The sequence below is a fragment of the Pan paniscus genome, chromosome 8, assembly GCF_029289425.2.
Source record: "Pan paniscus chromosome 8, NHGRI_mPanPan1-v2.0_pri, whole genome shotgun sequence".
NCBI lineage: Eukaryota > Metazoa > Chordata > Mammalia > Primates > Hominidae > Pan > Pan paniscus.
The window spans coordinates 102,862,060-102,886,353 of NC_073257.2; the positions used below are offsets into that span (position 1 = coordinate 102,862,060).

General features: G+C 40.6%; 1 protein-coding gene across 4 annotated transcripts in view; it reads right to left on the reverse strand.

Annotated features, from left to right (window-relative positions):
- Positions 1-24,294, reverse strand: part of HTR7 (5-hydroxytryptamine receptor 7) — a 143,051-nt gene that overhangs the window by 116,961 nt on the left and 1,796 nt on the right. The window lies entirely within an intron of this gene.

Genomic DNA, 24,294 nt, shown 5'->3' on the forward strand with positions numbered 1-24,294 from the left:
CACTGCTGGGGGACCCGGCACACCCTCTGCAGCTGCTGACCCAGGTGCTAAGCCCCTCACTGCTCGGGGCGGCAGGGCCAGCCGGCCGCTCCGAGTGCGGGCCCGCCAAGCCCACACCCACCCGGAACTCCAGCTGGCCCGCAAGCTCCGCGCGCAGACCCGGTTCCCGCTCGTGCCTCTCTCTCCACACCTTCCCGAAAGCTGAGGGAGCCGGCTCCGGCCTCAGCCAGCCCAAAGAAGGGCTCCCACAGTGCAGCGGCGGGCTGAAGGGCTCCTCAAGCATGGCCAGAATGGGCACCGAGGCTGAGGAGGCACCGAGAGTGAGCGAGGGCTGCGAGGGCTGCCAGCATGCTGTCACCTCTCAGTAGGAAAACCATAAGAGTTCAGCAACAGAACATTCGCCATCCCAGGCCCACAGGGAGGAGGGAAGAGGACAAAACATGGTCCAGAAGGGAGGAGTCATGCAGCAAAGGCCCTCTAAAAAAGACCAGTGACTTCCAGACAAGGGCACAGCCAGTGGAAAGTGGGCCTACAAGCAGGGAGTCTACTCTCCACCTTCCCACTCCCTCTGATATCCTTCCCTGGACTCTCCACTGGCTGAACCCATTGAAGCCAAACAGCATGTCAGTTTCCCAGGGAAGAGGATGGGGTGGAGGAGGGTGGAGTAGACTTGGAGACATGAACTAGCACAGGTCCCTTCCAGTTTTAACATTCTCTGGTAGTTGTGAGGATAGCTCGACCTCAACTGACCTTGGGCATGCCAAGCCTGAAAGTCCTAGGCCATTAGAAATGGGTATGAACCAAAGTACACACCAAGGTCAGCCCCTACTCCACCACTGTAGAGAATATTCCAGAGTGTCGAGATCATGCCTCTAGGGGACCTTCCAAGCTCTAGATATGTTATTTGATTTTTATCTTTTTAAAATAGGATACATGATTTACCATGAACAGACCATATTTTACATTCCCTTGTCTGTGAAGCTTAAGAGTTAAGGCACCAGCTCTGAAAGCAGACCCATGCTTGTTCGATTCCAGGTTCTGACTCTAGGTAACCTGATTAAATTATCTAAGCCTTTCCTTATTTGTAAAAGGAGGGTAATAGAACGTACCGCATGGGGTTGTAGTAAAGATTAAAAGAGATATTCAGCATGTAACACAGGGTCTGACTAATAAATAGTAACATTTATTATTAATCTTACATTGAGGATTTATTTGACAAAAATTTCTTGGGGAGTTGTTAATGGCTTTTATCTGAGTTACCTTCCTTTTCCTTCATTTTGTCTCTGGAGGCCTCCTTCACATGACTTCCTGGGGTTCCCAAAATGCCAGTAATAATCAGGGATTTTAGTGAAGAGACACAGTAAATGATTTATCACCTTAGACAAGATGAAATTAATAGCTTTCATTGGGAAGATTGTTCATTTTGAAAATATGAAACTTACACATTGAAAATAAAATTAAATCTAAATGAAATAAAAATCAATCATCACATAATGCTATTTGAAAGATGTAATTTAGAAAAAGGAAACTTGGATTATTATCAAAAGGCTTTATTTTGGCTAGTGTCTTTTATGACTACATAATCCTATCTTGAAAAAACTTGGGGGCACTTTGCTGTTGTCTATCTATAGGTATAGTAAGAAATTACAAGGATAGGTAAAAGGCACGCTTACTGCAAAAGAGAATGTGAAAATAGAAAATTTCAAGAATATAGCAAACATCAGGTTTTATATACCCAGCTGAGGAGTAGGAGGGAAATAAATAAAGGAGCTACTGGTGACACAGAAGCCAAGATTCAAAAGTTGAGCTGCACACACACATTCATGGAGTCCATCCACATTTCCAGAGCACATTCTTAGTCCCTGGCACTGGGCTAGGCCTTAGGTGTGCAAATCCTACTAGCCCTCCAGATAGTGCTCCTACCCTTGGAGTATCCAAAGTCTACTGCGGAGGCAGACTCATGAACAACCATCCAAAGAACATGATGGAGATGAACATTGTGTTATAATCTGAATACATAAATATGGACACATAAATTCGGGGGGTAGGGGGAAATCACTAAAGGCCTGCTACATCAGTTAGCTTTTTCTGTATAACAAACTACTGCAAAACCTTGCGGCTTAAACCACAGCCTTTTATTCAGCTTGCTCTTCTATGAGTCAGCTGGGCTGTTCCAGTCCAGGCAGGTTCAGATCATCTCAGTTGGGTTTTCTCTGTGTCTGTGGCCAGGTGATAGATCTGCTCATGTCTGGACAATCTATAATAACTTCATTCATTCACTCAACTGGTGACTGGCAGCCAAGGAAATAGAATGAGTAGGCCATGGGTCTCTCATTGTCCAATGAGGCCTTCTTCACATGGTAGCTAGCAGTCACAGGGTCCCCAAAAGAAGGCCAACTGCAATGAACACCCCTTTTCACGTCTCTGCTTGTGTCATGTTTGCTAAGATCCCATTAGGTAAAGCAAGTTATAAGGCCAATTCTAAATTCTGTGCAGGAAGGGGTGCAAAGTCACCCTTCAGAGGGGTGTGCATGTAGGAACAGGAAGAATTGGGGACAGTTTTTACAGTCTATCACAAGGCTGCATACAAGTGATATCTTGGGACAGGAAATGTTATAGTCCCTAGGAATTTTCCAGGAAAAATTTGCTATTCCCTGGAAGAAGAATCAAGACAAGAACCACTGTGGAAATGTAAAAATGCCTCTGACTCACCCAAGATGTAGTAATGTGTATGTTTTGGGAGGTTCTGGAGATAAGGTTAGAGTTCATCTTATGATTTCCCATTCTGTATAGGTATATTTGAAATCACTATAGTTATCATACTATTTCCAGTGTCTAGTCTTGCCTCTAGGGCTTGGAAAGTAACCCAATAAGCTAAACCATCCCCATGCTGGAGATGTTCATATAATGAGCTATGCAGGTAAAATCCCATTGTACTGACCACCCTTACAGGAAGACCTTAATGACAGAACATCCTGGGAATGAAATTGGCAGTGTCCTCATAAATCACATAAAGCAGGGCTAAGCCTTCAAAGTCACAGAACAAATGGTCCTGGCAGCTATGATGAGGTCTCCACTCAGGGAAGAAAAAAACACAACCCACCAAGGCAGAACTGGGTCATCAGTGGTGCAGCTTCTATGTCTCTCTTTCATATTCCTCTGCCTACCTGTTTTATACCAAGACCTGATTAAACAGTCAACTATTGCTTGTTTTCTTGTTTCATTCATTCATTCACTCAACCACTAATCCACCAAACATTTATTGAGCACCTTCCACATACCAATAGGAGCTGGAAGAAAACACAGATAAATAAGATGCCCTGTCCCGAAGGACCTCGGCATTTGGTGTGCAAGGGACCCAGAAATATAAACAATTACAATTCAGCATGATGAGAGTAGAGAAGGAAGCTCAGGGGACTAAGGGAGAGCTTGAGAGGGACACCTAACCCAGACCTCAGTGTCAGAGACAGCTTTCCAAAGGCTGTGGCACTTTAGCTGAATCTCAAAGAATGTTTAGGAAATAGGCAGACAAGGGTAGAGCACTCCAAGCAGAGGAAACAACTTGTACTGGGGTATGGAAGCACAGGAGAATATATGACACTCAGGAAGTACACAAGGAAAGGGCAAGAACAACTTGGATGCTATCTGAGGTGTGATGATGCACCCAAACCCTCCCCATTCGCTAAAACATTATATAAGACACAAATTACGTATCCTTCCCGACTGACCTACTGATCCCACCTCAGCATGAATGAATTCAAGCCACTGACTTACCTTGAGCAGCATCTGAACTCGATCATTGGATACACTTTGGCCCCCATTGCTGACATCAATAAACACATAGGGTGCTTTGGAGGGCAGGATGGCATTCCCTGAAGCCTCATCAAGCCCCAATACAGGTTTTTCCCAAAGGTAAACTTGATTTATTTATTCCTTTTAGGATGAAAACGGAAAGTCAGAAAGAACATCAGCAAGCCCTCCCATTCAAATAACTCCTTAATCCCAGAAAGCTGCCCTAACTCACTGGTGGTATAACCTAAGTCCCTGGTACAGGTCAGTATCGAACAATATTACCAATAGTATTAATAACAATGCTGCCTGTCAGTGGGTGTTTATATGAGTCAAGCCATTGACTAAACTCTTTATGAATATATATTGTTAATTAAAATTTTTTTTAAATTTGAGACAGGGTCTTGCTCTGTTGCTCACACTGGAGTACAGTGGTATGACACACCTCACTGTAGCCTTGACCTCTGGGGCCCAAGCAATCCTTTCACCTCAGCCTCCTGAGTGGCTAGGACTTACAGGCGTGTACCACCACACCAGAATTTTTTTTTTTTTTTGTAGAGATGGTGTCTTGCTATATTGCCCAGGCTGGTCTTGAACTCCTGAGCTCGACTAATTCTCCCACCTTGGCTTCCCAAAGTGCTGGGATCACAGGCATGAGCCACCATGTTCAGCTGTGAATGTAATCTCATTAAATCCTCACATTAACTCTACAGAGATATTTCTATCATCATGAGGAATACGGTTTGGAGATAAGACATAACAACTTACGTAAGGTCATAGTTAGGGAGTCAGAGACAAATGCAGAAGAACCTATATCCTATCCCCTGTCTTCTACTTCAACAGCTTTCTATACCCTTAAACCTCAGTCCCAGGTCTTACCCAGTCCTATGAGAACCTTGGTCTAAACAGCTCCCATCTCTGGACTTTCCTGGCCCCAGCTTCCCTACTATACCCCTCAGTTCATTAGAGTCATTTATTCATTTAGAAATATTTTTGCATCCTGACTAGTTTGCACGGCCTGTAGAAGATTAATCAGACGTGGTCTTGAGCCTAAAGTGTTTCTACTCTAGTAGAATATTCATTAATTTATCCATCCATTCATTCAACTAAAATGTGTTTAAGTATTTACCATGTGCCAAGAACTTTTTAAGTATTAGGAAGTTGAAGTGAATAAGGACCTCAAAGTTTTTGTGCATCCTAATGGAATATAAGACACTTACATAAACAATGATATGGTTGAATGTGTTGCCTAAAAGTTCATGTGTTGGAAACTTAATCCCTCTGCCTTCATGAATGGATTAATGTCACTACCATGGGAGTGGGCTCGTTATCTCCAGAGTGGCTTTGTTATAAAGTGAACTCTCTCTCTAGCTCTCTGGCTCTTGCCCTCTCAACATGCTATGATGCAGCAAGAAGGCTGTCACCAGATGTTGGCACTAAGCTCTTGAACTTCCCAGCTTCCAGAACACTGTGCTAAATAAAATTATTTTCTTCATAAGCTACCCAATCTGTGGTATTCTGTTATAACAACAGAAAATGACTAACACAAACAATTATCATCAGACTACAGTGCGGCACATCTGGGCTGGAATCCAGGTCCTTTGACTTCCAGGTGAGTGCCTATCAGCAAAACTTCTTGGAAGAGTTGCTTCTAGCTGCCGTCTCTCCTTTCCTCTCATTTTCTCTTTACCTAACTCTTGCTGGCTTCCATCTGACTGCTTCACTAAAACTGTTCAAGATCACCAATGACTTCAAGGTCACCAATGTGATTATATTCCATCTTTGTCAAAACACTTTCCCCTTAATTTCCATGACAGGTGTTCCTCATATCGCACTGACTAACCATCCCTTTTTAAGCATTGCTGGGTCCTTCTCTTAACCTCCAAACATTTTATCCCTCAAAGCTTGGTGTTTAAACCCCTTTTCCTATCTGCTGTCTCCCACACCATTGCCTGAAATATCATTTACAATCACAACCAACTTTTTACCTCTAGTCCTGACTTCTTTCTGGAATTCTAGACTCATATTCAAATGTCTATTGATATAAAATTTATCAATCAAAATAGAACTCTTGATTTTTACCACCAATTCTACTACCATCATGTCTTGGTAAACAGTATCACCATCTACTGAATTGCTTGAGCCAAAAGCACAAGAGTCATCCTTCATGCCTGTCTCCCTCAGCGCCTACATCCAGTCCATCAGCAAGGCCTGCCGATACACCTCCAAGACAGATCCGGAATTTCTCCAGTTGTCTCTGTCTCCACTACTCCAACCCAGTCCAAGCTACGATTACCTCTTGCCTTGACTAACGTAGAAGCCTTCCCATTGGTCTCCAACTTTTCATTCTCACCCTCCTCCATTTCATTCTCCACAAAGTAACCACAATGAACCATTAAAATTAAAAGCCAGACCATTTCACCCTATGTTTCAAAGTCTCCAGTGGTTCTGCCGCACTTAGAATAAAGTCCAAACTCTTTACCTGGTCTGAATCCCAATATAATTTGCAACACTTCTCTAATCTCATCTCCTTCCAGGTTTTCCTTTTGTCTCTCTACTCCAATCACACTGGCCCAGGGCCTTTCTGCCAGCTGCTGCCTTTGCCTAGAAAGTTCTTTTTCCTGATCTTCACACAGCTGGCTCCTTCATGTCATTTACATCTCAGTTACATGTCACCTCCTCAGAAAGGCCCTCCATGATCACCCACTCTTACACATTGCCCTATTTTAATTGTGCGTGATACTTATTACTAACAAATTAATGTGTGTGTTTTAACTTATCTGTTTCTTATCTACCTGTTTATTCTTACTAGAATATAAGATCCTAGAGAGCAAAGGTGTTATTTGCCTTGCTTATGATAAGGAAGAGTAACCAACATAGATTAGGTAGTCAATAAATATTAAAAAAGCAAAAAGATAAATCCCGTATAACTCACATAATAAGAAAAGGCAATTTTATTATGCTAAGGAGTTGCTAATAAAGGGCTATCACCTTTGTGGCCCAGAAAAGAAGCTCAATTAGTAGGGGCCTGTGGAACTCAGAAAACTATCAAATGAAAAATTGTAAGACAATCCTTTCATCAGTATGAAAGAATTTTCAAAGACTTTTACTGAAAATAGCAGAGACTTTTCAATCCAAACATACAGAATATACATTTCCCGGAATATAATTCTGAAATATTCAGGCAACTGGACCAGATTGATTATGGATGGATTGGAGCATGCCTTTTAAGTCTCCCCATGTTTGACCATAAATATTGATAGCACCTTTTTGGTAGATGGTTCTGCCTCATGTTCCAGATGAAGAAAAACCATTTAAAAGGAAGAAAGCTATGTAGCTGCCTCTCTTTTAGAGAATGGAATATGTTATAAGCATGCCCAGAAAAACAGAATACTCAGGGATTTGAATCAGAACAGAGGCCATGATGAAAGTGATAATACAAACAGGATAAATGGGTGAAATAAAGCTCCCCAAACAGATGCACTAGAGATAGTCCCCAATCCCAGATTTACTTTAACATACAACATCAGAAGAGTGAGCACTTAGGTTTGATCTAGGAGCCATCATTTTGCAGGGGTCCTTAAGAAGTCTTCAGGCACAAAAAGGCTGTTGGAAAACAGACCAGAGAATACCAGGGTTTTTATTGACAGAAGTGCTAATAAAACAACACAATCGTTTGCAACCAGAAGCTAAATGACTCATATCTCTTTCAAGAAAGGTCCTATCACACAGGAATTGACTGTAAAGCAGTATCTATAACCTAACTTTCAAAAGCCCTAAGTTTTCTGACATGAATGAAATAGTCTTAATTTACCCTCAACTAGATAACATGTTAAGGATGGGAATGTGTCTTTATCCACTTTTGTATCCTCATAGTTCTTAAATATCTAGTAGGCAAGCAGTAACAGTTTGCTTATTAAATAAATCTCACCACCACCATCTTCTCTAACTTGGTTTGCATGCAATCATCTTTTCCTCTCTCCTCTCCATCTCTCCATCTGTCTGTCTCTCCATCTGTCTCTCTCTCTCACATACACACACACACACACACATCTGGCCTCTCTGTTAGAGCTCACTGCTTAGATTCTATCTTAAATCTGTGAAGGACTAGATCTGATAGTCCATAATACCTTAATTGTCATCGTAACCCAAAATCTAACTGATGGCAGGGAGTGACAGCAGCTTTCTCATCTGTAAAATGGGGATAATAAAAGTGCCTGGAATGACACTGGAAAGGAGTAAAGCCAAGTGATCAGATAGGCTGCTTCATTCTCCCACCCCAAACATGCAGAAAACTTAGCTGCAGTATGCAATGCAAGTGTCCTCAACACCCAACACTTACAGCAGCCACCGCAACCCAGAGAAGGGAATCCTGTGTGACACAGGCATGGAGTTTGTCTTATTCTTTCAACTCCTTCAACTTTTAAGAACTGTTCAAATTTTTCTAGAGACCTGACTCCTCTATTCAGAACAATATGTTCCTTACTAGAGAAGCATAATATTAACACAACAACACTACTAATAAGTGTAACAGCTCACATTTATCAGCACAATTGGTGTTAGCCAGGCATGCAACAAAAGACTTCACCTACACCAACCCAATTAACTATCACAAACCTATGAGGAAGGCATTAGTATTTCCTATGTCATAGATGACTATCCTGAATCTCAAAGAAGTTAAATAATGTCTACGTGGCCACAGAACTACAAATGTCAAATTTGGGACCTGAACTCAGGTCTGTTGACTCCAAGGCCTGGGCAGTATTCATCTTTAACTTGTTCATCCTTATCCTCAGCGTTAAGTACAGTCCCTGACACTGGTCAAAGCTTTAAGCCTCAAATCTAGGCACCAACAATTGCTTAGAAGCAAGCAGTCTAAGAGCACAGACCATGAAACAGAAAAAGAGCCATGGCTTCAAGTCCCAGACTGGTCACTTATTAGTTCTGCAACCTTAGGCATATTTGTCAACCTCTCGGAGCCTCAGCTTTCTTATCTGTAAAACAGCGATAATAAAAGTGCCTTCAATAGGACACTTAGTATCTTGAGTAATGCACAGTTAAGACTACTTACAGGTCCACAATTTCTTAACCATAAATCTAAAGCCTGAAAAGCTCTGAAATCAGACCTTGTTCTTAAAACTGGTTGTATTAATTTCTATTGGTACTATAACAAGTTCCCACAAACTCAGTGGCTTAAAACAACAAAAATTTTTTATCCCACAGTTCTGTAGGTCAGAAGTCAAATGTGGGTCCCTGGACTAAAATCAAGGTGTCTACAGGCTGTGTTCCTTTCTGGAGACTCTAGAGAGGATTCATTTCATCACCTTTTCCATCTTTTAGAGGCTTCTCCCATTCTTTGGCTCATGGCCCCCTTCCATCTTCAAAGCCACCATTGGTGGACTGGGTCCCTCTCACATCACATCACTCCAACCTCTGCTCCCTTTGTCACATGTCCTTCTCTGACTCTCTTGCCTCATTCTTTCACATTTAAGAACCCTTGTGATTACATGGTGTACATCTGGATAATCCAGGATAATTCTCCAACTTTAAAGTCAGCTGATTAACAACCTTAATTCCACCTGCTACCTTCATTCCCTCCATTTGCTATGTAAGGTAACACATTTACAGGTTCCAGGAATTAGGACATAGTTAGGAATTCGGGGAGCTATGATTTTCCCTGTCAAACTTGTGGCAAACAGATCTGGCAACAAAACCTAACTTGAATTGATATGACTATAGTCTTAATTTTCTCCACTAAATATAAATATTCATACATTTGATTTAGGATGCAGCCCCAGATCCCATGGTGGTGCTATGTAATATACAGTATACTAGCTGAATTACATTTCTAAAATCCAAACAATTCTGAATTCTGAAGTACCTCTGATCCTAAGGGTTTTAGATGAGAGTATAAATTTATATTCTAATAATTATTATTAACATCATCTTCTTCTCTGAAAGGCAAGAGAAAATGGTCCATGGTCGACATGGGTCATAAATCATGTTCATAAAGCCAGTGCCCCCTTGAGCCTTGGAAGACCCTACTGGCCAGGCGTGATGGCTCACACCTGTAATCTCAGCAATTTGGGAGGCCAAAGTTGGCTGATCACTTGAAGCTAGGAGCTCAAGACCAGCCTGGCCATCATGGTGAAAACTCATCTCTACTAAAAATACAAAAATTAGCCAGGCGTGATGGTGCACGACTGTAATCCCAGCTACTTGGAAGGCTGAGGCAGAAGAATCATTTGAACCCAGGAGACAGAGGTTGCAGTGAGCCGAGATCATGCCACTTCACTTCAGCCTGGGCATAGAGCAAGACTCTGTCTCAAAAAAAAACAAAACAACAACAACAACAACAACAAAAAAGATCCTGCTATGGTTTGAATGTATATGTCCCTCAAAAATTCATATATTGGAACTTGAACCTCAATGTGATAGTATTAAGAGGCAGACTTTTGGGAGGTGATTAAGTCATGAGGTTAGAGACCTCATGGATGGGATTAGCAACCTCATAAAAGGGCTGGAGTAAATTTGCTAGGCCCTTTTGCCCTCTGTTCTTTTTGCCACATGAGGATGCAGCAACAAGGCACCATCTTGCAAGCAGTCTTTACCAGACACGGAACTTGACTGTGCCTTGATCTTGGACTTCCCAGCCTCTAGAACTGTGAGAAACAAATTTCTGTTGTTTATAAACTACCCAGTCTTGGGTATTTTGTTACAGCAGCATGAAGGGGTAAGACAGATCTGGAGTTAGACATTCCTCATGGCCAAACCTGATACCACTCCCTTCTTGCTGTGTACTTCTAACCTCTATCAGCCTCCCTGTCCTCATCACCCAGGAGTAGGGGTGGGGGTGTGAGTGTGCCCACAGAGTGGTCATGGGGATTAAATGAGATGAATCATGCATAGCCCTTCGCACCCAACAATGGGATTGCTACTGCCAGTTCCTATGCTCCTCTACTTGGGTATTGCCTTCATGGCTGACACCCATGGCTTTCTTTCTGGGATGTGTGGCCTTCATCAAAAATGTGTTTATTTAGTGAAAAAAGAAAAAAGGACCCTGAGATTTTTATTTAATTTTGCCTATGTTCTCACACTGCTCCATAGCACAGCACTGATGATACTAAAAAGCTAACTCCTGGATCTAAGCTGCTAAGACCTTCACATCACTGGCAGCTTTGCTAATGTCGGTGTTCTGCAGAACAGGAAGTAACTCACCAGCCTACTATGTTCTCATGAGGCCATCCCTTGGGACTGTCCCACTGCCTCTACACTGTTTCTGTTTTCACCAGACATCTCCTGATCCTAACTTGGTTTCTCAAGTAAACTTCTCCACTGCCACCAAGAGGAATGTCTTATAGGAAGCTGCAGAATAAGAAGTCAAGGCCAGATGTGTGGATTTGAGAATCAGAGGCACCATTCCCTTTTTTCTTCCCTTTCTTCCCTCCTTCCCTCCTTTTTTTCCTTCCTTCCTACTTCCTTCCCTCCTTTTTTTTTTCTTTTGTTCCTTCTTCCTTCCCTCCCTCCCTTCCTTCCGCAGTCAATCCACGAAGATTAACTGAACACCTACCAAGTACAAAGTACTATGCCAACGGGCTGGCAATACAGTCTTCAAGATAAGCCTGGGTCATGCTATGCAGAGTGTACAGATGATCCCATAAATCATGACTTTATTACAGTTAATTTTACAAACCATTAATTACAAATTGAGGTGAGAATTAGGAAGAAAAAGTGCAAGGTGTTAAAAGACTGTTTAAGATAGTCAGGGGATTCTAGAAATGTGTCATGACCTAGTAATATCTAATCAAGGACCTGCCTGAAGAGTGATAAAAATTACCCAGCTAAAGAGCTAGAAGAGTATTCCAGGGGAGACATGAATAGACGTGTGAAGACTCAGTGTCAAGGAACTGAAAGAAGACCAGAATTGACAAAATACGGGGAGGAGAGGCAGTATGGTACATGACTGGTTAGTTGGTGGTAGGTAGGAAGAAAGGAAGGAAAGGTGGGAGAAAAGAAAGGGGGAAAGAAGGAAAGAAGGGAAAGAATTAAATGGGACCAAATCAAATCTGGAGCAGAAGCTGGCAAGCTCCAGTAAGACCAAATCTGGTCCCAGTCTGTTTTTGTATGGCCCCCAGCTAAGAATGGTCTTTGTATTTTTAAGTAGTTGAAAAAAATCAAAGAGAAGAATGCTATTTTATGATATGTTAAAATTATATCAAATTCAATTTTCTGTATCCATAAATAAAGCTTTATTGGAACACAGCCACACCCACACATTTACATATTATCTATGGCTGCTTTCATGCTACAGTGGCAGAGTTGAGGAGTTGCAACAGAGACCTTACAGTCCACAAGCTTAAAATATTTACTGTCTATACCTTTACAGAAAAAAAGTGTTTGCCAACCCCTGATTTAGTGAGATTGGCAGAGGCCAGATCATATAATATTTTAGGTCACATTAAAGATTTACTATCTTATCCCAAGACCAGGAGAACCCAATAAATAGTTTGAACAGGAGAACAGCATGACCCAGTAGTGCCCAAACCTATCTGCACATTAGACTAGGGAGCTTCAAAAAATATGGATGCATGAGTCCCACTTCCAGATATTATGAATTAATTAGTCTTGGTATGGCCAGTGCTTTGGAATTTTGAGGGGATTCCTAGGTGACTCTGATATGCAGATGAGTTTGGGAACCATGGATATAATCACATTTTTATGTTTTAAAGATCCGTCTGGCCGGGCGTGGTGGCTCATGCCTGTAATCCCAGCACTTTGGGAGGCAGAGGCGGGCAGATCATGAGGTCAGGAGATCGAGACCATCCTGGCTAACACAGTGAAACCCCGCCTCTACTAAAAATACAAAAAACATTAGCCGGGCGTGGTGGTGGGAGCCTGTAGTCCCAGCTACTCGGGAGGCTGAGGCAGGAGAATGGCATGAACCCGGGAGGCGTAGCTTGCAGTGAGCCGAGATTACGCCACTGCACTCCAGCCTGGGCGACAGAACGAGACTCCGTCTCAAAAAAAAAAAAAAAAAAAAAAAAGATCAGTCTGGCTCAGGGGTTCTCACTCTGGCTGCACATTGGGATCATCTGGAGGATATTTTCAAATATACTGATGTGACGCCCAGGCCCATCTGGCATCAATTAAATAAGAATCTCTAGGGGGTCTCCCCAAGCATTGGTATAAAGTTGCCCAGGTGATTCTAACATGCAGCCAGGGTTGTGCACCCTGCATTAACAGGGGCCAAGGATGAAGACCCAGAGACCCCCAAGAGGCTACTGTGAGTGCCCAACTGAAAGATGATAGGGGCTGAAGTTGAGTTGTTGGGGGTAGGGGGCTGTGTAGGCACAATCAGGAGGACATGGTGATCAGTAAGTGACAGTGGAAAGCTGAAGTGGAAAGTTTCAAAAACGATACTCAAATGTCTAGCAAATCAACTGGGTGCAAACTGATGGCACTTTTTGGGATGGGAACCTTGGACGAGGAACAAGGTACAGAAGTAAGAGCACTATTTCCGTTCTGATGTAGTGTTGAAAAGGAGGGTGTCTTCGGAGAGTTGGCCAGAATAAAGCTGTAAGGGACTGCAATCAAATGATAAAGAGCCTTGAATGCTATCCTAACAATATCCTCCTCATATAGCAGGCAATGGCTACAATGACGTAGTGAAATATGCATGACCTTTGGATTCAGACACTGTTCCAGTCACATACAATGTATGTGAGCTTCCTCAGCTTCCTCACCTATAGAATGACATTAAAAGTGTTCATATATGTCTTGTTCATCTTTGACCAGCAGAGTCACTCAACGACAGACACTCGAAAAACACCCTCAAAAGGATATTGTAAAGATTCAATGAGATACCATGTGTCAAGTGTCTAGAAACTTAAGTAGCACAAAACGCATTCATAAAATGGTAGTGTTATCCCTGAAGGGTTTTCAAAGAAGCATGACCCAGTGACACTCTCACAATGAAGTTTTAGAAAGTGTAGGTGGTGCCCCAGTGGTCACCACCCTGCATCTGGAGACTTCCTGGCACCGCACATGATGGCTGGCTTCCAAGAAGACCACCGCCTGCATGGGATGGCCACCCTTGGTGCCCAGAAGCCATGAGCCTTCCCCCCTAGACCCTTCACTCCGTGATCTTCTGCCCAAGAATTTTGTTTCCATGGTACCTCACCCTCTGTTCCAATGCCACCCAAGATCCTGTGGCTGACCAGCACTTCAGACACATTGTTCTCTTTTGCCTGTTCTCAAAATAGAATCATATGCCAAGGTGGAAAAAAAAAGTGTATATGAACATCTGTGGGAAGGATGGGTGACAGGGAGAAGAAATGTGTACAGGTTGAGTATCCCTGATCCAAAATGCTTAGAATCTTTTTTATATTTTGAAATCTGTGCATATACATAATAAAATATCTTGAGGATGGGACCTAAGTCTAAACACAAAATTCATTTATGTTCTATATTTACCTTGTACCGAAAAATCAAAATATTTATCAGTGAAATGATATGACAGTAATCTTATACAATATTCTAAATAATTTTGTGTGCCCATCACATGAGGTCAGGTGTGAAATTTTCTACCTGTGGCATCATGTCAGTACTCAAAGATTCTAATCTTGGAGCATTTTGGGTTTCAGACTTTCAGATCAGGGATGCCCAATTTGTACTAGGTTTAGCAGTTGAGATTAAGTTCAGCTGCATGTGATAAACAACATAATGGTATTAGTTCATCAATTAGTAAGAAGTCAAGGTTCCAGCAATTCTGTGGAGTTGACAGTCCTCCACGATCCAGGCTACCCTTCCAGCATACTGCTCCTCTTTAACAAGCATGGCCATTTTTGTCCATCTTGACTAAGATGGCCAGAGCTCTAGCCACCATCTTCATATTCCAGGCAAGAAGATGGAGGAAAGGACAGAAAAGAGGAAGACGGCACACACCAATTTTCTTGAAGGCAGTTTCTGGGAAGCTGAAATATAATACTTCTACTAACATCTCTCAAGCCCAAATTTAGTAACATGGCCACATCTAGCTGTAAGGGAGGCTAAGAAATGCAGCCTTTATTCTGGGCAGCCATATTCCCAGGTCAAAGCAGGAATTCCCATAACTAAAGGGGGAAGGGGAGGATGGAGATTGGGGTAGGCAACCAGCAGTATCTACTGCAAGGGGTGAAGGGTTATTGACTTGTGCTTCTCCTATGCTATTCCGTCACTCAGAATGCCTTCCTGCTCCCTCTCTGTGAGTTCATTCAAACACTGATTCACTGCCTCTGTGTTCCTGGCATCTGCTGCTCCTTTGACTGGAATGTTCCATGTCTCCACTTTTATTATTTTCCTTAGATATATTTATACACATATATATAAATAAATACACAATATTTGAACAAGCTTTGAACACAAGTTCCATCCATACAAACTGTATGTCCTTGTCAAGTCACTTCTACCCTCTGAGCCTCAAGTTCCTCCTACATCAAGTGGGGATACTGATGCCCACCTCACAATGTTGTAGAGGGGATCAGTGGAGATTTCTGTATTTGGGAGTGGTCTGTAAGCAATAAATCATTAAACATCTATTAAGCTATTATCATTTCTACCCTGAAGCATTACTTCCTGTTAGTTAACATGAGAGGAAAAAAAAAAGCAGTTGGTGGCTAAGTGTTACTACACAAAAGAACAGGGCAGAAGACCCATTTCATCTCCTTCTCACTTTCCCATAGCAAAGCCAGAAGAAGATTCCATCAATTCTTAAAATGTATCTACAAGCAGAAAATTAATTTTAGAGATGAGCAAGGATAACTTCCTTTGAAGTGAAAGGAGTCTGGAGAAGCCAGAATGCACCCTGCCCTGCTGATTGAAGCAGAATTAAAGCCAAAAGCAGAACTCAGATCATCAGAGGGAATGAGTCATAGTACCTGGCGAGGAAGCAAGGCTTCAGCCAGACACCAATCAGAGCTAAATATTACAGCTCTTGCAAATAAGGCAGATGAGTTCCTGTAACCATGAACAACCCAAAGGTGGCCCCTGCCCTCATACACAAAGCTAAAAACTAATGGTTGCTGACAGCATTAAAACAATAACTGTATCTGCTCAGATTAATCATATATCTGACTTAATCCAAATATACCTCAAGAGATGTATCAAATACATACTTTTGCCCCTTTCGTTATAAAATAAAATACATATACAGGAAAGTGCCTAAAATATACATGGACACTTTAACAATAATTAAGTTAACCCTTGTGTAATTACCACTCCAGTCAAGAAAGAAAACACTACACCACCTTAGAAGCATGCCGCTCTGATCTCAGTTTTCTCCATCCCATCTAAAAGCAATCACTCTCTTTGTTTTTGTTCTGTTTTTTTTTTTTTTTTTTTTGGCAGGGTTTGCTCTTGTTGCCCAGACTGGAATGCAATGGCACGATCTCGGCTCACCGCAACCTCGGCCTCCTGGGTTCAAGCGATTCTCCTGCCTCCCGAGTAACTGGGATTACAGGCATGCGCCACCACACCCAGCTAATTTTGTATTTTTAGTAGAGACGGGGTTTCTCCATGTTGGTCAGGCTGGTCTCGAACTCCAGACCTCAGGTGATCTGCCCGCCTCAGCCTCCCAAAGTGCTGGCATTATAGGTGTAAGCCACTGTGTCTGGCCTCTTTGTTCTTATGATATATATTTCCTTCCTTTTCTTTATAATATTACCACTTATGTACATCCCTAAAAATATTTTTGTCTATTTAAAATTTTTATTTGAATGGAATCACATATGTATATACTTTATACTTTGCTGCTTCTGCTCAGCCTTACATTTGTAACCATAAAATATTTATCAGTGAAATGATATGACATCTGAAATTTGATTTAAAATAATTGGATGAAGGAAGAGTTGCAAAGTATATTTTGAATAAATTGACCATAAGTTGATCACTGTTGAAGATGGATGATGGATACATCAGACTCATTATAGTACACTTGACTTTAAAATATGTTTCAAAATTTATATAACAAAAAATCATTTAAATTACTTCATGAGATTCACTTGGTTGCTGGGTGTAGTTAGAATTTGTTCATTTTCATTGCTGTATAGCAATACTTCTCTAAGTAAGATCCCAAGACCAGAAGCATCAGAATCACCTGGGAATTTATGTGAACTGTAAATTCTTAGCCCAACCCCAGACTTTTGAAATCAGAAACTCTTGGGGTAAGGTTTCTGATTTGGTAAGGTCTGGGGTGAGGCCCAACAATCTGTGTTTTAATAAGCTCTCCAGGTAGTTCTGATGCACATTCAAGTTTGATAAACACTCCTAAATAGCATTCTGTTGTATGAATATACCACAATTTATTTATTCATTCTACTACTGACACACAGGTGTATTATTTCAAGTTTTAAGGTTTCAAGTTTGTGGATTCTATAAATATTCTTGTAGAAGACTTTTGGTGGACAAGCATCTTTCTGATATGTACCTGGTGATAAAATAACAGGGTCTTAGGATGTATGTATTTTTAACATTACATGATAACACTAAACTATTTGCAGCATAGTTCACCAATTTATAATCCCACTAGTAATGTATGTAAATTCCCTTTGCTCCATATCCTTCCCAACACTTGGTAGTTTTTTGACATTTTAATTGTTGTCAATCTAGAGGGTTAAACACTTAAACTTTCCAACTTAGAATTAAAAAAAAAACACATATTAGAGAACAGAACTTCAGATGTAAAATCAGTTTCACAAATATATTAGTTGGTGAGTTTTCATGGAGTAAACCCGATGCAGGAAAGAATCTGGTACAATAGAGAAACTGAGAAAGGTCAATGTGACTGGAATGTGGCGAACAAGACAGAATGCAGTTCAAGATGTTGAGGAGTGAGGCAGGGACAAACCAAGGACCTCCTACATGTGCTAAAGAGTGAATTTTATTCCAAGTGAAATGAAAAGAAAATTAAAAATTTTAAGCAGGAAATTTACATAATTATATTTCTATATTAGCATACATTTAAAATATTTCAGGCACATAGCCACTTCTAGCCATGATGGGGTTGTTTGATACTTCAGACCAATGCTTCTGCTGAAAGCCACTTTAAAAGCTGGATAAAGCACAAATACACACACACTCACACACGCCTGCACGCTACGATGCCCGAAAGCATCAAGCAGTTGTTGAGACAACCAGGACTTCAGGGAACAAAATCCTAGAGAAGACAGAAGCACAGGGAGGCAAGCCAATATTGTGCAGCTGCTCTTTCCCTTGGGGCACTTGCCAAAATTGGGTGAAGGGTAAGGGGCTAAGGATCCAGGTAAAGAGCCTCAGCAGAGAGTTGCTAATAAGGGGCAAAAACACCAGAAGAGCACTTGGCAGTCTCTTGGAGATAGAGAGGCAAAAGTCAGAGGCCTAAAAGGCAAAGATGCCAGTGAAACCTAAGCCCAGCACCTGTTAGTTCCCTCAAAACATTTGCTGAATTCTGAGACTGCATAAGGCAGGAGGCTAAGAAGCCATGCTTGATAGTCTCACAGTTTTGAGGAAAGAACATTTAAAGTTCTGAACTAGCCAGGGGTGGAAGTCACTGGGCTGAAATCCTAAGAAGGCTACATCCTAGAAAGAGGCATCTGCCAGTGGCAGAGCTCTAACAGAACTAAAATACAGCCTATGTTCAGCTCAGTCCCTAATTGGATTAAAATAATCAGTTGTCCAATATGCCTGCCTAGCATTTTCTCTGGAACAAAATAACATCATCTACAGCATCTACAATTTTTCATGCAATATGATGAATATACAATCAACATTTGCTAGGCATGCCAAGACACAGACCAAAAACCCAGAGAAAAAAACAGATCACACGAAGAAACCACAAGTGACTCAGATATTGGAGTCAGGAAACAAAGAGTCAAACTATGATTAATACACTAAAAAATATAACAAGATGAAGAAATTAGATGAAAAGGTAGAGAATTTCACCAAAAAAATCAGAATCAGTTTAAAAAGCTTAAATGGAATTTCTAGAATTGTAAAATACTATTATGGAAATTAACTCAATAGATAAGGTTGAACAACAGATTAGACATAGCAGAAGAGACAATTAACAAATTGGAAGGCTGGTCAAAATTTTTTCAAAACTCAAGCACAGACGTAAAACATAAAATGGAAAATATAGAAAAGAGTAAGAAATACGTGTGACAGAGTAAAAAGGTCTACAATACATATGTTTGAAGACATAGAGAAGTAAAGAATGGAACAGTAGTAGTGTTTGACGAGATAACAGCAAACTGATTAAAGATATCAATACACAAATTTTAAAAATCATTAGGAACCCCAAACAGGGTTAACAGTAAATAAACGACAATAACAACAAAAAAATCAATAAAGCCAGACCTAGAGACATCACAGAAAAACTGATAAAAATTAAAGACAAAGACAAAACCCTAAAAGTCAGGGTAAAAAAGACACATTACCTTCCATGGAGTCATAATAATGTTGGCTAATGGCTGATTTTTCAACAGAAATGATGGCAGTCAGAAGACAATGGAACAATGTTTTAAAGTTCTGGGGAAAAAAACTAGAAATATAAAACTCCATACTCAGTGAAAATATCATTCAAAAATGAAGCTGAGGCTGGGTGCGTTGGCTCACACCTGCAATCCCAGCACTTTGGGAGGCCAAGGTGGGCGGATCATGAGGTCAGGAGATCAAAACCATCCTGGCTAACAAGGTGAAACCCCATCTCTACTAAAAATACAAAAATTAGCAGGGCGTGGTGGCAGACGCCTGTACTCCCAGCTACTCTGGAGGCTAAGGCAGGAGAATGGTGTGAGTCCAGGAGGTGGAGCTTGCAGTGAGCTGAGATCACACCACTGCACTCCAGCCTGGGCGACAGAGTGAGACTCCATCTCAAAAAAAAAAAAAAAAAAAAGAAGGAAGTTGAAACAAAGACATTTTCAGACAAGTAAGAATTGAGAGGATTTGTCACTAGCAAACCCTCAGTAATATGGTTTGGCTGTGTCCCCAACCAAATCTCACCTTGAATTGTAATAATCCCCACATGTCAAGGGCAGAGCCAGGTGGAGATAACTGAATCATGGGGGTGGTTTCCCCCATACCGTTCTCCTGGTAGTGAATAAGTCTCACAAGATCTGATGGTTTTATAAATGGGAGTTCCCATGCACAAGCTCTCTCTTGCCTGCTGCCATGAAAGACATGTCTTGCTTCCCCTTCACCTTCCACCATGATTGTGAGGCCTCTCCAGCCATGTGGAACTGTGAGTCAATTAAACCTCTTTCCTTTATAAATTACCCAGTCTTGGGTATGTCTTTATTAGCAGCATGAGAACAGACTAATACATTCAGTAAAAAAATAATGCTAGGCTGGGCATGATGGCTCATATCTGTAATCTCAGCACTTTGGGAGGCCAGGGTGGGAGAATTACTTGAGGCCGGGAGTTCAAGACCAGCCTGGGCAACATAGCGAGACTCTGTCTCTTTATGTGAAGTAAAAAAAAAAAGTTTTTAATTTAAAAAATAATAATGCTAACAGGCATCTAACTGGGCAGAAGAAAATGATCTCAGATGAAAATGTAGTAATGCAGAACAAAACAAAGAACAATGGAAAAGATAAACATGTAAGCAAAGAAGAATGAATACGGACTGTTACAACAATAAAAATAATATCTAATGGGTTTTAATAATCTGTAGACCTAAAATGAATGACAATAATAACATAAAAGGTGTGAGGGGATAGATAAAATTAAAATGTTCCAAAGTACCTTATTACCTAGGATTGTATTTCCCCAAAATAAATTTAAACATATCCACAAATGACTTGCACATAAATAAATGTTCAGAGCAGCACTATTAGAGATAGCCAGAAACTAGGAAAAAACTCAAATGTCCATCTACAGTGAATGGATAAGCAAATTACGGTATATTTATACAACGGAATACTACTTATCAATAAAAATGAATGAGCCACTGATAGGCTAAAAACTACAGATGACTCTCACAGACATTATGTTGAGAAATAGAAGCCAGATTCAAAAGAGTACATACTATACAATTCCATTTATATGAAGTTCTAGCCAAGCAAAACCCCAATGCATGACGCTAATGTCAGGACAATGGTTCTCTTTGCAAGCAATAGAAACTAGAAAAGGAGAGGAGGGGACTTCTGGGAGGTTGCCAGTGTTCTATTTCTTAATATAGTTGTTTACATGGATGTGGAAATTCATCAAGCTTCATACTTAGAATTGTGCACATACATATACTTTTCTATATGAATTTCAAAAAGTTTTAACAAATATTTCAGTCATACAAAGAGTTATACAAAGGATAATAAGTCTATATCCACCACCGAGATTAAGAAACAAAACATTACCAATATAGCTGATATATATACTACTGATTACACCTCCACCCACCCCACCAGAGATAAACCACTGTCCTGAATTTAGTGTCAACCACTCCCTTGCACTATTTTATACTTTTACTCTTTCTACAAGCTTCCCTAAATGATATGTAAAACTATTTTTCATGTTTTAAAACTATACATAAAAAGTAATTTAATTCCTTTTTTTTTTTTTAAGACAGTGCCTCACTCTATTGCCCAGGCTAGAGTGCAGTGGTATAATCATGGCTCACTGCAGCCTCAACCTCCTGGGCCAAAGTGATCCTCCCACCTCAGCTTCCCAAGTAATTGAGAACACAGGCATTTGCCACCATGCCTGGCTTTTTTGTTTCTTTTCTTTTTTTTTTTTTTTCTTTCATAGAGATGGGAGTCTCCCTGTGTTGCCCAGGCTGGTCTTGAACTCCAGGGCTCCAGCAATCCTCCAGCCTCAGCCTCCCAAAGTGCTGGGATTACAGTTGTGAGTCACCACATCTGGCTGGTAATTTGATTTCTATTTTTAAAAGATCATTCTTAAATTAGCACAAGGCAACTTTCTTGGATGACAAGATATTCTATATCTTGATTAGAACATTGGTCACATAGGTATATATATTTGTCAACATACAAATTGAATATTTAAGATCTGTGCATATCATTATATGTAAATTATCTCACTTTAAAAAGTTTCTAAATAGACCATTCTTGCTTCTTCTTAGGGAATAGCTCGGGGCTGGACAGAAGTGGAACCAGGAAAGCCAATTAGAATATTGCAGTAAACCTGATGAGCATCAAAGTCATGTATCTAAAGCGCAAGGAAGAAAAGACAACTTATGGATACAATTCTTTGAGCAGCTTAACTGTGAAGCAGAGCAGTGGCTGGAGGAAGAAGTGAGGCCAGAGGCCAAAGAAGGGTTTTAAAAGATAGAAAACCAAACTTGACACAGTAGAAAGGAAAAGCTGAAGAAAGACCATCAATAAGCTGGGCCTGGTGGCTCACGCCTGTAATCCCAGCATTTTGGGAGGCCGAAGTGGGCGGATCAGTTGATGTCACGAGTTTGCCAACATGGGAAAACCCCGTGTCTACTAAAATTCAAAAATTAGCCGGGTGTGGTGGTGTGCACCTGTAATCCTAGGTATTTGCAGGGGCTCAGGCACGAGAATCACCTGAACCCAGGAGGCGGAGGGTGCAGTGAGCAGAGATGGCACCACTGCACTCCAGCCTGGGTAACAGAGTGAGATTCTGTCCCCCCCGCCTCGCTCCCCCCCAAAAAACAACAAAACAATAACAACAAAAAAGACCATCCATGAAGAAACAATAAAGGAACAAAGTCCTTGAGAAGGTGGGGAGATGGAATATAAAGTCCAAGTAGTTTGGTATTTGCTGGCTCACAATGTCTTTTTGCTTTTTAACTGGAAAGAAGTAAAAAGAAGGGTACACATGCAGGACAGATTGTTTGGTGGGGGAAAGATAAAAGTTCTCATCTGATGGCTGCTACTTTTTCAATGAATACAAGTCATTTTCTGAAAAAGACAGGGGATGGGAGCTCTGAAGCCTGTGAAAAACAGTATGGCATTACATTAGAAAAGCATCCCGGTGTGATGGGGAGTGGTTAAGAAAAATGAAAGGTTCCATTTTAGACAGGCTAAATGCCCAACAGATATCCAAACTCTCCAAATACACAAAAGCCTGTAATGAGCACAAAAGCAACAATATTGTAATTAATCTTTGATTATGCTGCACAAAGCACAGTGTAACCTATATTAGGTACTCAAGAGGGAATGAACAAGGGAATGAAGATTTTTTTTTTACATATTTTCACAGCACATTTAATATCATCTGTCATATTCTACAACAGAATTGCAGAAAACATGCTTTTCAGAAATAATATATTTTCCTTTTTTCTCATTTTTAGTTCTCAGTGTTCTTGGAAGAAAATCAGTCTGTGTCTTCCAATTTTATCAATTCTTCATTTTCTCTAAAGAAATGATATGCTGATCTTCTAAAATAATTTTTAAGCAGAATTCACCAATGGGGCAATTCTCCTAGGTAAAAGGAGAATCTATATGCCTATGTTACCACAATTTGTGACAATCATAAGAATACAGTTAACAACAAAATCTTAAGCTCTTGCCAAGAAGGATTAATCTCTTCTCAGTATTCAGGACATGCCTGCCGATGCTAAGTCACACATGCACGCTGAGTGAAGAATGCCTTTAGCTCATGTATAGGAATCACAAGGTGATCTCAGCCAAACCTCAATGAAGCCCAGAAGAAGAGAAACACTGGCTGTCTTAGGAGACATATTAGCACAAGGTACTATTTATGTATCATTTATCAACTGTGAAATTTTAAAAAATGGTTATAAATACAGTACTTGCAGCATAAACCGTTATTTGTTTTATTACACTAAGTTCCATTTAAAAGGACTCCATTCATGCAGGATGCTCTGTTTTGGTTGGCTGAGCAGTCAGATTTCTGTGCTTATAATTCATGTATATACTTACTATGTGTATTGAGTGCACTCTCCTAATTCCAGTTGCCACAGTCAGACTGTAAATACATATGTTTTGTCATTCTTAACTACTGTAATTCAGAACTTCAGCTGCCAAATTTGGTGCTAATATTCTCACATATGCAGTTCATGCTCTGCTCTTAAGTAATTCCTTGTTTGCTGTCAGCAGCTTCTGCCATGATATATAAAATGGTAGAATCAATTTAAAGAAAAATAACCTAAATTGTTAGCTAAATGGAGCTACAATGTGTTTTTCTTCTTGAAAATATTCCCTTTTCTATTATTTCCTTTATTTAGTAATTATAAACCCTGGTCAAGCAAAAAATATATACAGCAGAACATTTTAAGTACCAGCAAACCACAAACAGCAGTGTTTTCAAGAAGAAAAAAAGGAAAATCTCAGTTTCCTGCTAGACCATCCTTTGAGGCACTGTCATTTTAAGTGTGGAGGCATCAATTATTTCCCCTAGGCTGAAAGATCTACACATATAAAGGTTCTATAGATCCACTAAGAAAATAAGCAACCATTTCTCTGTATCATTAAACATAACAGGATACTAGTCTTGAAACACCGGCAAAATTCTGAGTGTGAATATTAAGGTCTCATATTTCAGTTTCA